Source organism: Lynx rufus, unplaced genomic scaffold (assembly GCF_022079265.1).
Source record: "Lynx rufus isolate CCGP_SWC_20201006 ecotype Redwood Valley unplaced genomic scaffold, mLynRuf1.p SCAF_16, whole genome shotgun sequence".
In the NCBI taxonomy this organism is placed as follows: domain Eukaryota; kingdom Metazoa; phylum Chordata; class Mammalia; order Carnivora; family Felidae; genus Lynx; species Lynx rufus.
The window spans coordinates 49092985-49110411 of record NW_025814830.1 but is presented as its reverse complement, the minus strand read 5'-3'; the positions used below and the strand labels follow the sequence as shown (position 1 = coordinate 49110411).

At 45.8% G+C, this 17427-nt stretch overlaps 1 protein-coding gene and 1 long non-coding RNA gene across 2 annotated transcripts in view; one reads left to right on the top strand and one right to left on the bottom strand.

Moving 5' to 3' along the window:
* Window positions 1-17427, bottom strand: part of WWOX (WW domain containing oxidoreductase) — a 978183-nt gene that overhangs the window by 44393 nt on the left and 916363 nt on the right. The window lies entirely within an intron of this gene.
* LOC124511510 (uncharacterized) lies at window positions 48-2964 on the top strand. Its single transcript, XR_006961912.1, has 2 exons — window positions 48-83; window positions 2305-2964. It is a non-coding gene; the product is annotated as an uncharacterized LOC124511510 (long non-coding RNA).

The following is a 17427-nucleotide window of genomic DNA, read 5'->3' as shown; positions in this document are numbered from 1 at the left end:
GAGGAAAAAAAATCGTGAAATGAGCTTGCAAAATCTTCAACAGGGCATTTACTGTAAAAGAAGAAGTAACTCTTGACTGAAAAGTGAGTTCTGTTTTTCTTTTTTTCTCTTTTTTGGGGTAAAACTTTTATCTTCTATAATGGAATCATGCAATCATTGGCTCCTAGGGAAGTACTCTGTAGTCAGATTTAATTTTCTTAATCAGCCATTATTTAGAGTATGAATAAAACTTGTTGGCTTATGAGACTGGCACCATTTTGAACCAAAGATAAAACTAAGTGGTCATATCAGTTTGGTTGTGAGATGCTCCTTGCTTCTTACAAGAAAATATATCAGGAGGCAGATGAGGTCAGACCTGGGTCAAATTCCAACTTTGCCACTTTGCTAGCTGGGTGATCTTGGGCAAATCACTTAACCTCTCCGATCCCCTGTTTCCTAAACTATAAATTAAAGATGATGACACCAACATAATTGCAGTGAGGATTAAATGAGGTGATATTTGTAAAAAGAAACATAGAATGTTCAACAGGGAACTGTTTCATCTGGGAAAACATGGATAGATTGGGTTATTGAAGGGTATTACAGAAATGTCTCCCGAGATGGTGAAAAATACAGGAGATCTCAGCCTGTCTGAGCTGGTGTGTGCTCATATAACATTTCCTTTTAGGAGGGGTAGTGAGGATATCCCTAAGACTACAATGCCCCACAAGAGGGCACCTAGTGCTGGTCAATAGAGCCAATTCTGCTGAGCCACTTAGGATGGTCATCAAGAGAAGGACTTTCCCCTCCCCCCATCTTTATTTCTGGGACCAATTCTCTTTACCAGGTGTGTTCTAAGAACCTCGCCAACAGAGAGCAACTCTATCTAGACCCCTCTCTCTGTTTACACTCAGGAAAAGGGTTCAGGGAAGAGAAGGGAGGTCCCCAGGGTCACATGGGGAGTCCATGGTAAGGCTGGGCGAAAGACCAAGCCTCTGACCCTTGATCTGGGTCTTTCCAGCCACCCGGTTCACCACCTGCTGAGCCGGTCTACTCCGGCTGCACCGTGTCTTGTACACCCTACTTTCTAGTTGTTGGTTAGGACTTGTGCAATCGTTTCTGGCTTCGGCTATTTGTGTGAGGAGAACGGGCGGACTCAAAATTGCTCTTCCCCCATCCTTGATTCGGGGCTGTGGTGGCGTCCCTGGCTTCAAAAGGACAGCTAGGAGGTTGTGAAAGGAGATGCCAAGGAGGTCTGGAAGCCCAGTTTTTAGCAAGCCCAAGACTTTCAGCAAGTCCAGAGACCGTCTGCAGCCACGGGGAAGCGTTGCATTTCTACACGTTCCTCTAGCTTACAAATGGAGAAGTGAAATGAAGCCATGCACACAGTTGTTGCAATTTATGGCCTTTTTGGCCTTGGTCTTATGACCTAAGTCTTTTTGTGCTCTCTGACACATAAAAGGTCTCAGACATGTGACACGGTGAAAACACGCTGCAGTCTAGATTTGGGAAAATCTACAGCCAGAAGTTCCTGCCTCCGAAATGGGAGCCTTCGGACACATCACTTGATTTCTCCGAGTCTCGGCTTCCTCGTCTCTACCATGGGGCCAAATCCACTCACTTCCCAGAGTTGTGAGATGATGGATTCAGGAGGCTAGCGTTTGTGAAATAGCGCATGCCTTGCCCGTATTATTTTACATACATTCCATCCTCTGCAGCTCTCCAAAGGGGTTCAATGGTTTCTAAAGGAGCTCTGGGGTCAGGATTTTTACTGTAGGCCACTTTTCAAAGTTGAGCAGTTCAAACCTTGAAAAACCTTTTGACTTTCTAAAGGGGTTTTTCACATACCTTTTTCTTAGTTTCATAAAAGGTGAAAGGGACTAGAGCCACAGCAGCGGATGGGGACAGGGAGAGACCTGTTGTGACCTCCACTCAGTCCAACAAGCTTGGTCAGGGGACTTGTCCAGGACTCAGTAGGACCCTGCCCCGTGTGCCTAGGTTGTGACTGAATTTGTCCCCGCTCAGAGGGGCCCGGCAGAGGGAAATGGGAGTGACCCGGAGGTACCAGTGCCGGGAGCTCTGGGAGCACTGGCAGCAGGGAGAATTCCTATTCCCTGGCCTCCCTCCTCTTTTCTAGGCCACCCCTCCTCCACTCTTGGGTAACCCGGAGCCAGAGAGTGGTGGGAAGGAGGGGAGGGAGACCAAAATAACAGGGACACAGGGACCGGATGCCTCCCGGCCATTTCGGTTGCACACACGCAAGCTAAGTGAGTCCCTGGGGGTTGATTATAGTTACCTGAGAAGACGCCTTCCCTCTTTCTGCAGACGGAACTTAACGAAAAGTCTGGTGCCTCAGAAGACACTGAGAAGCATTAAGAGCAGGCACCGGGCAAAATGGGGCAGCCACCGTGGAAACTCGTTTGGCGGCTGCTCGACAAAGTTAGAGTCACCGTAGGACCCAGTGATACCGTGCCTATTTACCCCCAAGAGAAACGAAAACACACGTCCAGACAGATACTCACATCCAAACGTTCACGGCACAAAGACTCGTCACAGTCTACCCGAAAGAACCCGAGTGCCCGTCGGTGGCTGCAAGCATGAACACGATGTGGTATATCAATACAACAGAATATTATTCAGCCTATAAGACAAAGAAGTCTTGACCTTTGCTACAGCACAGATCAACTTGAGAACGGTATGCTAAGTGAAAGAAACCAGCCACAAATGGTCATAAAGTATCTGACTGGTCTTCTAGGAAATGTCGAGGACATGCAAATCCGGAGAGACCCAAAGCAGATTCGTGGGCTGGGAGGAATGGGGAGTGATCAGTTAATGGGTGCGGAGTGCTTTTCTGGAAGGAGAGAGTCTTAAGACTACAGGGAGACGGTGGTTGTACAATGTTGTAAATTTACTAAATGCCCCGGAATTGTGTATTTTATTTTATGTTTCTTTTTGTTGAAACAGGGAATTACATATTTTATTTTATTTTTTTAGTGTTTATTTACTTTGAGGGTGGAGGGGCAGAGAGAGAAGGAGAGCCAGAATCCCAAACAGCCTCCATGCTCAGCACGGAGCCCGACACGGGGCTCGATCCCATGAACTCAGCACAGAGCCCGACACGGGGCTCGATCCCATGAACTGTGAGATCATGCCCTGAGCCAAAACCAAGAGTCCTGCACTTTGACTGAGCCACCCAGGCGCCCCCAAGAACTGTCTGTTTTAAGTGGTTGATTGTACATTATGGAAATTTCACCTCAATTAAAAAATATTTGTGGGGGGGGGGGCAAAAGGAGCAAGGATTTTAAATTCACTGTGGCCTGAGTTTGAATCTCACCTCTGCCTCATTTGACTTGTGGAACCTTGGGCTTTACTGTCTTTAGGGTGGTGGAAATGAGAATCCCAGAATCCCTGAGGAATCCATGAGACTCACGAGGCAAAGCACCTGGCTAGGCCCGGGGCGCCGTAAGCCCACACAGATGTCGGCTCCCTCCCTCCTGTGCCATTAACACACGTGTGACCTTCCTCAAAGGTATGGGCCAACCCAGCCTTCTGCGTACTGGGAATAATAGGGCAACCACATTTTCACCCACCCACCTAACACAAGGAGAATTGTTAGCATTTTGTCATATTTGCTTCGTGCTTCCTTTTTTGTGTGTTTGTTTAAATAATGGACAGAAACGTTTCCGATGAAGTTGAAATGTACTTTGACTCCTCTGCGCTCAGCTCAATGTCTCTTGTGAGCGAATAAGCAAGTCCATTAAACGTGCGGAAAAGAATTTATTCATGCAGGGTCTACTATGAGCAATGGAGGTAACCACAGGATCTAGATACCAAGCTACGGAGCTTTGTGTTAATTGATAATTTGAGCATGTGTAGAGGTGGCCGTCCAGAGGTGCTGCGGGAAGGCACGTGTGCCCTGGTTAGCAACGTGCATTAAATAACATCAGTGGTTTGCTTTCAAACTCAGACTGCCGCTAACCAGCATGAAAACAAGTCTCTCCTCCCCCCTCAGCCCCGACGTCCTCAAGGCACTGGCTATCCAGCAAGTGTGCTGCTAGGTAGGACATTTTCAAACTATGGGCTATTGCCCCAGTAGTATGATTTTGGACTCTCATAGATCCGCTACCGTAATCGAAGGACATCACCTGAAAAAACATTTGGAAAAAAGAAGAATGCTATACTAACGTACTCAGAGGCTCTCAAACAAAGGAGGGGTCTATGTAGGATGGGGTGGAGAGGAGGCAAAATGGGGGACACAGCTGTAAACTAATAAGGATTGAAAATACAAACTTTGAGGGGCATAATGCAATTCCAGCTTCTCATGTCTCTGAAATCGGAGCCTGGAAAAGCCCGGGCAGAAACGCCCAGCATGATGAGTTGGGAATGGGGTGAAGAAGGTAGGGAGGAAACTCAGTGCTCTGCTTCTGGAAATGACCAGAGTAACTTTCTTTGTAATTTTCACGTTTCCCTAAAGACAAAGATGACTGGTTTGCCCTGCAAACAACAACGACGACGACAACAAAGTCTAGAATGGGCTATGGCAATACATTACGCTGGGACGTAAAGCTAGTTTGGGCTGCTGGGGATACAATCTTTTCATAGGAGATCACTGTACCTGAAATGCAGATAGTTATAAAAATGGCATTAATTTGCTTAGACCGAGAGATTTTCACAGGAGAGCAACTAGCAGAAAACATTATGAAAATGTCCGAGAGGACTGGTAATTGAGTTGATTAGTATGACCTTGGTTATGAAGGTAATAGAAGAGAGACCGGTGCTTAGACTGAGTTATAACCCTGTTCCCGGTTCGGCGACGGAGTGAAGGATGTAATTTGTTCGGGCTGACGCGGGGTAGCCAAGCTTCCTCTGACAAAGTAATACACTGACTAGCCGAGCTTGGCCCGTGCTTTTACCCTGACAGAGTAAACAGGACAGGGTCAAATAAGAAATGATGGACTGGGCTCGCGTGCTGGCTCACTGCGTAGACATTTGAGGGGCAGAACCTTCCGGACCATGAGCCCCGAGAAGCATTAATTCACTGCCTCTGAAGTAGCAAAGAGGGAAAATAATACAACTGCTCCCCAGCTGAAACAAAAGAAAGCAAAACACCAACATAAACAAAGAATAAACATCCCGAGAAGGTCTGTGCTGAATCTTCTCTGGCTCTGTTTTTCATATTTTTTATAGGCATTTAGGAAGCAATATGCCACTGGCTGCCATGGGAAATTTAACTGCATTAATCATAAGAAAGGATCTTGTGTCTGGCCCCAAGCCCATGTTCTTTCTGCTATACCTGCTTAAAATAGGCAAATTTCTCTTAAAATTTATTTTTACATGTATTTATTTTTGAGAGACAGAGAGAGACAGAGCACAAGTTGGGGAGGGGCAGAGAGGAAAGGAGACACAGAATCTGAGGCAGGCTCCAGGCTCCGAGCTGTCAGCACGGAGCCCCATGCAGGGCTCGAACTCACGAACCGTGAGATCATGACCTGAGCTGAAGTCGGACACTCAGCTGAGTGAGCCACCCAGGCGCCCCATAAATAGGCAAATTTCTCTTAATCACACACCACACACACACACACACACACACACACAGACCGACAGAGAAACACACAGGAGCCTGACCCCACAATAATATATTCAACATTTGTTTACTGGGTTGGGTGAATGGGTGCCCAAAGCCCTTACACTGACTGTATCAGGTCACTAGCATTGTAAGGATTTGTACAAAAGTCCATGTCCTGGGAGTTCTATCCATTTCTTAACTGTGATGACCTTCTTCATCAAGCTCACTGCAGAAGGATCGGACCTGGAGCCTGGAACGTCTGAGAGATACTTTGGACACTGCTATGGAGCCCACAGCGACCCTCAAATATAGGTTCTAACTCTGTACACACAAGTCTTGATTATTTCACATCTTCCATTCCTAACGCACACATACGAGATCTGAACTAGAGGGTTCTACTGGGTGAATAACAACAGTGTGCGTCCGCCCGCACACTTCGTTCTCTCTGGGGTGTGTGTGTGTGTGTGTGTGTGTGTGTGTGTGTGCACGTGGATATTTGTATGTTCCGCCAGTCTCCGATTTCAGGGCTGGGGCTACGCAAATGACAAAGGGCCCAGAATCCCTTGTCTCCTTGCCTCTGTCACCATGCTTGCTGACCCTCTAGTGAAAAGGATCTGACCACCACATGCGAGTAGAATAAATTATCGCTGACACTCCAATATTTAATTATGCAGCTGTCAGAGCGGCCCTTTTGAAATTCATTTTAATAAAGTGGGAACTTTCCCTTTCAAGGTTAGAGTGAGGGGAGTCACCTTTGGTGTCAGCCGAGGTCTCCACCATGAGCTCTGCATTCTTGTTCCGGACGCCTGTCACTTGGTCTGATAGAAGGGCCTGATAACAGCTCTGATGCCTGGTGGCCTCCCCCCGTCCCTGCCTGAATGAACATCCTTCATTTAAACCCACAATAATGAGGACCTCAAAGTCAGAGAGGCGGGCACAAGGGCAGCCTGGAGGGGAAAAAATGGCTTCTTATTATAAAATTCACTCAATGTGGAAGCGGTAATCTAAAAGCAATCATGGTCATCTCCCTGTTTTAACTGGTTAGCCAGAAATATCTAACATGGTGGAAGGGAACAAAAAACGAAGGCAATCCTGGGGGGAGGTAGGGGTGCCCAGATCCTGGCATTCTGTCGTCTTTGTGTCTCCCAAACTCATGACAGAGACGTGAATGCACCGATTTCTCTTTTGCTGTAAAACAACAACAACAACAACAACAACAACAACAACAACAACAACAAAAGGTATCATAGTTTTTGTAGTTTGGTTTCTGGGCCATAAAGCTGCCCCGAGGAAAAGCTTTTTACATGGCACACTCAGTGTGTGAAGGTAGTCCCGCCTGCCTGTTGTGGATGTGCCTAAAGTCTGTGTTTAGCTGACGTTCCATGTTTCTATGTAAACCATGCCTGCAGCAGCCAGGAGAGAGGGAATCATGGCTGGGCTAGAAAAGCCCAACTAACTCCATATATACAGACAGACTGGTGCCTCTCTTCTCTTCTCTCTCTCTCTCTCTCCCCTTGACTTTTCACTCTACAGTCTCCCCTTTGCCCTCATTTTTATTTTCCTCTCCTTTCCCCCTCTGCGCTCCTTCTTTCTCTTGCTTTAATAACATGATTAATATTTATTGATTAGCGACTGTATGCTGGGCATTGTCCAAAGTTCTTTGTATGCTTATCTCTTGTGGTGCTCAAAGGAACTCTATAAATTAGGTGCCTTAATGATGGCTCCCCCTGTACAAAGGAGGAAGCTGAAGCCCAGAGAGACAAATGGTCTTACTCAAGATCACCCAGTTAGCGGAAAGCACAACAGAACCCAGGCAGTTCCCAGGGCATAGAGATTTAACTACTCTGCTCTGTGTGTGTTGCCTTATTTTCTCTTACTCTGGTCTCTCCCACTAACTCTCTCTCTCACTTTCTTCCCTCCTCGCTCCTTCCTCTTTTCCCCAACTCTCCCTCCTGGGTTTGTATACACCGTGTCTCTCAAAGAATGTACAACAGCTCCAGGGGATGTGTGCCGTGACCGGCCTCAGGCATAATACACTAACTCTCGTCAACAAACACTGGTTTCGGAAAGAGGCCTTGTTGTGTGTGTGTGTGTGTGTGTGTGTGTGTGTGTGTGTGAGAGAGAGAGAGAGAGAGAGAGAGAGAGAGAGAGAATAAAGGCCTGAACGAACACTTGTGTGTGACTGTTGAGAGGTGCTTTCTTTAAACCGTAAGTAATAACCAGATCTGTCCATAAGCACTTTTTCTGGAGAGAACATTCCCTTCCCAGAGGCTGGGAAGATGGCTCAGGAGATGAATTACAGACAAAGAAGGAGGCAGGAAAGCAACCTCTTTGCTTCCATTCTGCAGCTTTCCCGGGAGACCTGCTTTGCAGGAGCACAGGGAAGGACCCCCAGACTCAGCCAGGGCCAACAGTCAGACCACCAGCACAGCCTCAAAGTACTGCTGATTTGTAGGCTGTACTTAAAAAAAAAAACTCTTGAGCTCCTTACTATGGGACTCATGACAGCTGAGGACACAAGACCCTGGCATGGCCTGAAGAAGCTGGAAGGACCAAAGTGGAAGTCATAGCCCAACGAATGGCAAACTGTTTACTCCTCCCTAGGCCTGTTCTTTTTTTTTTTTTTTTTTTTAATTTTTTTTTTTTCAACGTTTATTTATTTTTGGGACAGAGAGAGACAGAGCATGAACGGGGGAGGGGCAGAGAGAGAGGGAGACACAGAATCGGAAACAGGCTCCAGGCTCCGAGCCATCAGCCCAGAGCCTGACGCGGGGCTCGAACTCACGGACCGCGAGATCGTGACCTGGCTGAAGTCGGACGCTTAACCGACTGCGCCACCCAGGCGCCCCCCTAGGCCTGTTCTTAACTGTGTCCTGCTCCATCCTAGGGCCAACCTTAAGGGCATCCCTGTTTCTCAAGGGCCAGTGATAACTGACGATGCCCCTCCATATGTGCCAACAAAATTGCCTATTAGGGGAACACCGATGGTATGGAGATCGGTTGACAGTGCCCAGAAGAAGCCCCTCAACTTGAAAGAGGCAACTGGGGGTCGCTTTGATCTACATGACATTAACTCAAAACTTACAGGGCAGGAAAGTGTACTTCCAGGAAGTAAATGCCTCCTTGGAGCCCCCATAACTCTCACATGGGAAGCCCTCCATGGGGATTTATTGAATGAATAAGTAAATGAGCGATTCATATCAGCATTCCAACAACCCAAAGACAAATACAAACATCTCTCTCAGCCTGTGAAAACAACTGTGTAAAACCAGACACCTTTGTTATAGGTAGGAACAGTCAGCAAGAGATCACGGGATGATTTAGGGGTGAGCCACTGTCCAATAATCACCACGGACTTAAAAACATTCCCTAGAAAAAGACAATATAGGAGACAGGTGCACTGGGGCCTGGCCGCTGCCAGCTTACTGAGATCTTTAGTATAGGTTGAGTCACATCTCTAGGCTGTGGTTGGTCTTTATGGCCCCTGAGAGGGAAAGTCAAGGATTAGAGTTTCCCACCTAAAGGGACAACTGCAAGATAACCCAGGGAAGTTGTAGAAGGAGTACTTGTCAAAGTAAACAGTCTAGATATAACTTATTCTAAAACTTTTTCAATTCTATTTGTCATTCTATTTGTAAATATTCTATTTGTTAATAACAGATTCTATTTGTTAATATTTGTTGGCTATTGGATTTATGCGCCTCACTCATGCTATGGGCTCCCCATTTCAGCCTGGCAATGGCCTTGGGTGGAAGGGAGGCACAATAACAAACTCCCTCGTAGGGATAAAGAAACTGAGATAAAAAACTAGTTCAAGGTCATTTAGCTGGTACAGGGCAGAGGGAGGATTGAAGTGAGCTCTGCTGAACTCCAGCAGCAATGCTCTTAAACACCGTGCCGTGTTTTTATCAAATATACTGGCACTCCTCTTTTCCTCGTATTCTGCGAGCAAATCCAGGGCTGCCTCTATCTAACTTAGCAACCCTGTTTAATAAGGGCTGTGTTAAATAAGACACAGAAAATTTTTTTTGGAGGCGCGGAAAGTGGCCTCCTCTATCTGCAATGTTGACACAGTCATAGTCATGGAGATAGGAGTAACAGCAGCAGTACCAACAACAGCCACCACTACTGAATCAGATTAGGTGCCAGGAGCTGCGCATGTGTGTGTGCATGTGTATATGCACATGTGCGTGCACCTGGCACACTCACGTGCATGTGTGTACATGCATGTATATGTATATGCATGCACCTAATTATGTAAATTTTATGTATGTTACATGTATTCATAAACACACACAACTGTTTTCTCTAATCTTCACTAATATTATGACTCCCATTTCATCACTAGATAAACCACAGCTCAGAAAAGCTAAACATCTTGCCTGGGCTCATAAAGAAACTAACTGGTGGGCCGAGTTTGGTATGCAGATCTGACTCAAAGCTATCGTTCTTGAAAGACAAAATAAGTTAAATAAAATCCTTCTGTCATGCCTCTATATCGCTTTAGAATTTATATGGGAGTCTCAAGTACCTCATTTTATCTAATCCTTATGACAATCGGATGATTGGCTGTTACTGATATCTACTGAGTATTCACATGACCCCTCTGTTACAGGTGATGAAGTCACGGGGCCGCAGGTCACATGGCTTGGCGAGGGCGCCTCAGCTAACCCAAACCAGCCCCTGAGACTTCCACTCATCGAGTCCCAATGTGTCTACCTTCCTTAACGCAGAGTAGCTTGTCTCTCTGCTCGGTGGCGCTGTAGACCAGCACCATCCACCCATCAAGACGCTTGTCCCCCTGAGGTCCTCGGAACTGACAGCTTCCATCTTGAACAAATAGACTAGTGTTCATTTGGATGTTCTCGGGCTCACGTGGCACCCACTCCAACAGCTGCTTGCCGAGTGAATTTAGACAATGTTCTGGATGCCAGTTCTCTCATTGCAAATGGGAAGAGATTTACAAAGCAGCAGCCGCTTGTCATGCGGAAATAATTACGGGTCAAAGTCTCCAAATCCCTGAGCTGCCCCGGGTATGTGTCCCAGTCCCGGGAGCCAGAGCACCCCACCCCAGGACGACCCTCTTCAGAGAGCGAGGGTGGCATACACCCCAAGATGACAGGCAAAGGCTAGGAGGCTGGAAGGGAGAAATAAATCCCGAGTCAACGAGAAGGATTAAAAAGTCACCTACCATGAGGAGAATTCGCACTCCACAAATTTTTCTCGACTGAGTAAATTTAAAGAAATAAAACTAGATTGAGCATGCGTTTAATACTGGCTGCTATCTTTTGCTCTGCTCTGCTCAGTGGCTTGTTAAATATAAAAAGATTTGCCCTGCAAGGAGACGTGGGGAGAGGCAATCTCAGAAGGACCCATCAGCCACCCCGCCCCTCCTCCTTGTAACCCAGGGGAGACGGACAGCCCTGTTTCATTCTAGCGCCCCAGCGCCCCAGTCTTGTGTACAGGCCCCACATGCGATCACCGGTATCCCCACTGTCTCTTAATAGAAGGTGAGATATAAAAAGCTCATTCGAGATGCCAGGAGCTTCCCTTTCTGACCCTGGCTGCCTGAGAGGCAAATTGCATTAGAAAAATGACATGCCATTCATCTCGCGAGTACTTGCAGGAACATTTAGCTAATTAAATGATTAATAAATTTAACACTGCTTTATAATTTCATTTAGCTGTGTTGGAAATCACACGGTGAGCTGCGTATGCACCGAATGAGATTAGGTGGGAGTGAGGGTTTCGGAGGCTGCCCTGGTAATTGAGATTAGTCTATTACTACAGTGACCTTTTTAACTTTTATATTCTCTTGTTAAAGCGAAATAAAATTTTATTCACTTTTAAGGAATATTTACTTAGAGAAATTTACATGAAATTAAAGAAACACCAAGCCCAGAAGCCTACTGGGGCCAGAATCCATGCACTGTTCCTTTTCTAATTTTCAGAGGCTCTTTAGGAAATTGTTCTTGAGCTAGCTGGAGGCAGAGTGTAGAGCAGTGTGGTTTTAGAGAGCTCAATCATTCATTCATTCACTCAGTAAACACCCAATCCCTGCTGTGTCCTGTACATGCCTCTAGGCCCTGGTTCTACAGCAATAAACACAACCTGGGTCCCTGCTTCCCTGGAGTTTAGGTTATAGCGGGAAAATAGAAATGAGAAGCAAATAAATAAACAACAAAATAACAGACAGTAATAAGCACAGCACAGAGAATTAGAAATAATGATTTCTTTAGACTGGGGAGCCCAAGAAAATCTCTGTTCAGAGATGACCATTCAACTGAGATCTGAATTATAAAAAGCAGCCAGCCATGCAAAGCTCAGAAGGAATGGCACACCAGAATAGAGGAGACTGGGGGTGAAGGTCCTGAGGAAGGAAGAAGTGGATGTGGTGTGTTCAAGAAACAGAAGAAACAGGGGGTTTGGGGAGCTGGTGCAGTGAATGTAGGAAGGGTCAGACTAAGTAATCCATGCTGGTCACAGTAAGGAGTTGCAGTATTTTTTTATAAATGCAGTGGGAAGCCACTGGAGGGTTTTCAGCCAGGCAGTAACACCACTTGTCAAGTGACTCCATCTAAGCCAAATGTTTCTGCAGCCACAGTTAATGGTGGGACCATGGGGACCTTCCTGCCTTTGTAAGAAAAAGAGACCTGACTCGGTTTCCTTCACCTTCACCTTCACCTTCCTTTGTAAATTGTGCTTTTTTTCCAACTGAAAATTGTAACTGCTGGTCGTACTTCTCTCTCCTTTTTTCAATATGTCGTACTTTGTGGTCCCAATGTATTCTGAAAATATTTTCAATTATCCCCAATTTTTGCTATCCTCACCTATAAAATCCAGAAGCATATATATGTAAACTTTCAGAGGTCTCTGCTTGGTTCTCTCCTATGTTAAACACTTCTTTTATTTTTCCATACTCTGAGGCTTTGACATTTGGGGCCTCACTGACCCCAGAGACACTCACTCTCCCTGACAGTCGATTCCTAGAGATAGGAAGCAACTCCCCTGTGCCTCACAAATGCAAACTGACCAATCCTGAGCCCATACCTCCAAATCACCTTCCTTATCACGTCCTCACATTCCCGGCTCTAACTATCCTGTCCTCACTATCTACCTGCTCTAATCACCCCAGGGCCAGATGCTGCAGCCCTGGGCCTGCTGAAATTATTCAAAGTAGCCAATCCTCAGCTTACTTTCCCTGCCTTGCCTGTTCCTTCCTGCAGAAACCACAATAAAGCCTCCTGCCCAGGGTCCCATCTCCCTCTGCCTCCTGACTGAGGCAGTCCGGGTACTTCCCCAGGTGATCTTCCCACCCTAGCACAGTGTGTCCCTTTCCGGGGACCTGTGGGTATTGCAAACTGTCACTGCAATGGCAACCATCTCTACATCTGTTGGCCTTACCATACCTAAGTAATAATGAAAGTTATATCATAAAACATCTCCAAATACCCAGTTTCATTGCACACCAGGGAATAAGACCTATCATTTGCTGAGGTCTGACTTCGCGCCAGGTACTTTAGAGACACGGCTGACTTTAACAGACTCTCACTTAACCCTTCCTCCCACGACACTGCAAAGAAGGTAGTTTGGGGCCATTTTATAGACGAGGAAACCGAGACAGAGTTTAAGGAACCTGACCAAGACCACTTGGCTCTATGTCAGGGTTAGGAGTTAACCCCAGAATAGAGATGGTATACAGTTCATAAGTTAAAAGAAAGAGCAATTTCCTTCTGATGAAATGAACTAACGGCCACGCTGGACAGACCACCTCTCGGCAGACGCTTGGATGATTTTGTTCTGTCTGCTTGCTCGTCCGGCCAACCTGGTTTGGAATCACCATTTGTTGCCCAACCACTGTTTCTCCTGTACCTACTCTGCCTACTTTCTCATCCAGGCATATTTATCCAGAATTTCACCATTTCTCCTAACACCTTCTTACAAGTTAATATAAAGACGAAGAGAACGTCTAGAGAAATGTCCAGGGCCCTTTTACCAGGGGCCCCTTGCCATTCTTCCAGAAGGAAGGCCAATTCCTCCGAGTGTTGGCAAGAGTCATGAAAGAACTTCGCTCCTCTGATGCTAACTCACATTTTACAAACCTACATATTCAACATTAAAAGTTTTTGCTGTTCCTTGTTGGTTTTCCCCACCCCCCCCCCCCACCAACCCATAGAGAAGATGAAATAAAAGGTCTTCCTTTCAGTAAGTGTTTAAACTACACAAGTTTCAATTTCAGGTAATTATGCATACATCCCTCGGATATTCTTAAGACTTTGAACACACACACCCCTTACATTTGAAATCCTGTGATACCTGCTGTAAACCCTAAAATTTGTGAACGATTACCTTTGTAAGCAGCGTTTCTGGAAAATAACATCTGTGTGTGATTCGCACTTTTTTTTTAACTTGTAAATTGTCTGGTTGTTAACTCTGACTACTAATCTTAGGATGCTTAAGAATTCATAATTTTCCTTCCACTGTCTGCTACATGGTGTACAAAATTTGGGCACCCCTGTGTAATGAAAACGTTTTCTGCTTTAAAAAAATCCCAGTTGTTAGACCTATAGACAACACATTGGCACCTGTTAGTAGTAACAGACGAAGTAATGAGTAGCAAGAACATACGCAGGCCCAAGAGGTGGGGACCTGCCTCATCTTCTAGAAATTGTGAACTCAACATTTTACTCTTTCATTTTTTTTTCATTTTTCTTAATGTTTATTTACTTTTGACAGAAAGAGAGAGACAGAGCATGAGCGAGGGAGGGGCAGAGAGAGAGGGAGACACAGAATCGGAAACAGGCTCCAGGCTCTGAGCTATCAGCACAGAGCCCGACATGGGGCTTGAACTCATGGACCGCAAGATCATGACCTGAGCTGGAGTCGGACGCTCAACCAACTGAACCACCCAGGCACCCCACTCTTTCATTTTTAATGATGACATAACCATGTGAGGTATGAGAGTTTAGATGCTTTAAGAATTTCCGTCCTCTTTGTTAGATGTTTAGAAATCATCAGAGGTATTTGTGTCTAGATTTTTTTTTTTAAGTTGCAATTCTTCCTGCCTCCCTCCCTCCCCCTCTTCTTTCTCTCTCCTCTCTCTCGTTCTGTGTATTAGGCCACTATGAACCTGACATCATATTAGGCACTGATGATAAGACAAGAAAAACATTCTGGCTGTCTAGGAATTTATAATATAATCCTTTCTGTTCAAAACATCTTCCATGGACCATCGGCAGTGGCATCTCAGAGCTTGTGAGGAATGCAGAATTCATTCACATCAGATTCCAGACACCCTGATCCCAAATCCGCGCTTTTAGAAGGATGTCCGAGTGACTCATGCACATTCTAATTTGATAAACTGCCTAGATCAAGGGTCTGCTATTTCCGGCAAGCAGGTAAAATCCTGCCTGCTGTCTGGTTTTGTTATTCCTGTTATTCCTGCTTGTTTTTTACCGTCCATAATCTAAGAATGACATTTACATTTTAAAACAGATATAACTTAAAGGACTGGATGACTATGTACAGAGTAGCCTCCGTTTTGTGTCTTAGACCACAAACTGTAAAATATTTACTATCTGGATTTTCAAGTAAAAGTTTTCTGACCCCTGCTCTATAATGCAGGGGAATCTAGAACCCAAAGTCTGGAGAAAGCACACGTTTTGAAACAAGCAATGACCCTATAACACTAATTCCGCTGAAAATATTTGTTAAACTACCAAATGTCAGAGGAATGGCCATGGTTTTGTTGTTGTTTTGTTTTGTTTTTTAGACAAACCATGACATATATTTAATAGGAATATTGGCACTGAAAGCTTACGTCGGAATCAAGCCCGTAGAAACTACTGGTGTAATGTGAATTTCATAGCTCATGCTTAGAGATCCATCAGGACCCACAAAGCAGTTATCCTCAGCTACAGAAGGACCCAGAAAACATGAAAGTGGGCGCACCTGGTTTTGTCCAGGTTCACTGCATACATGATTAGCAGCAAACCGAAGATGGTTGTTTTTTTTTTTTAAATTTTTTTTTTTTCAAATTTTATTTATTTTTGGGACAGAGCGAGACAGAGCATGAACAGGGGAGGGGCAGAGAGAGAGGGAGACACAGAATCGGAAACAGGCTCCAGGCTCTGAGCCATCAGCCCAGAGCCCGACGCGGGGCTCGAACTCACGGACCGCGAGATCGTGACCTGGCTGAAGTCGGACGCTTAACCAACTGCGCCACCCAGGCGCCCCAAACCGAAGATGGTTGTTTTACCACGCATGGCCCTCCGCAAAACTGGCCATGTTTTTTTTTTTTTTTTTTACATTTACGAAAAGTTGTGAACTTTTTCATTTTCTCAGATCAAGAATATACCAAATCGCCGTCTACTATCCTCATCATTTCAGAGAAAGAATGGTTATTTCTTTCCAATGGAACGAACTGTCTTGGACAAAAGAGTTTTATTTTTTTCATATGGAAATACCCACGTCCGTCCTTCAGGGGCAGGTTAGCTAAGGAAATGTAGTGTGGGGCCAGTGATGAGGCTGGATATGGGATAAAAAGGGGAGACAAGAAATGAAGTCAGAGAAAAGGGGGAAGAAGAAGCAAGATCAGACTACCTTCAAAAAAACTAAATTCAAATAGGGAATATGAGTCCGTGTCTCCACAGGGACAGCGATCTGACCACTATCTGGTTGCCATTGATAAATAAATACTTGTTGCACGAGATTAAGTTAAAAGGATCGAGTAGGTGGATTTGCGGTGGCAAGACCCAAGTTACCTACTTTTCATACCATGTAGGTTTTGACAATGAACAAATAGGAACCTGTTCTTTGAAGATCATCTGTGATACATCAACTCAGCTGCTTAGAACAGGGGCCCAGAGGAACCATTCGTGGCTTTGGATTGGGGGTGTGGAAGCTTTGCTCTCTTTTCTCCCAAGCTCTAAATGTTTGCGGAACACAGTCTTGGCTAGCATCAAGGATGACAGGACAATGGTCCGGGCAGGCCACCCTGGCCCATCCACAGGCCTAGAAACCCGTTCAAAGCTTGGGGGCTGTAACTGGGTCAAGAGTGTCTCCCCCGAGTGTAGGTAACAAACCTGTTCTCTATCTGAATGCGTCGCCCTAAAGGAGCAGGCACTTAGAACATAACAGAAACCGATGACACTGAAGTCAGTTTCAGCTCACTTCTAAATGGTACTGGGAGGGAAAAGCAGTGCGCATGATGAGATTAAGGCCTTCTAGGATTCCCAACTTATAATTAATCTAGTTACAATAAAAGCTAGAGGCCCTTCATTGTTTTTCAGCTGGGTAACCGATGGGGGGCAGGTATTATGAGTACTGTCACAGGCTAATACACAATCTGAATTTCCAGAAACACTATTGTGGGGTGCTCTCCAGGGGTCTCCGTGTAATGGCAAAACGAAACACCTGATAGTATCTCCCTGGCCCCCTAAATAGATACCCACAGTCGGAGAAGGACTCTGCTGGCTTCCCTCTCACCGGACAGGCTGCTCAGAATGACCTGTGTGACTCTAGACCCTCCAGAAAACTTGTGTGGAGGACTTTCCCAGCCAGAGAAGGGAAGCCGGCTGGGGCTAGGTTCGAATCCCACACGCGCTGTCAGGAAGCCAGTCCACCTCTCTGTGTCTGTTTCCTCCCCCTTGAGTGGGGATGACAAACCTGCCTGTCAGGCTTTTCAGGAGGTTGGATGAGCAATGTAGCGATGACGGGTGGTGTGGCTCAGCGGATTTCGTTTGCTCGTATTGTGCTCCGTAGAAGCCAGGCCTCCGCTCTTGGTGTGCACTCTGCCTAGCGGGCTCACTTTGCCCCTTCGCTAGCTATTTTGTGTTCTCCTCTTTCCAAGCGTCACCTCCTCCAGGAAGCTTCCCCTGATA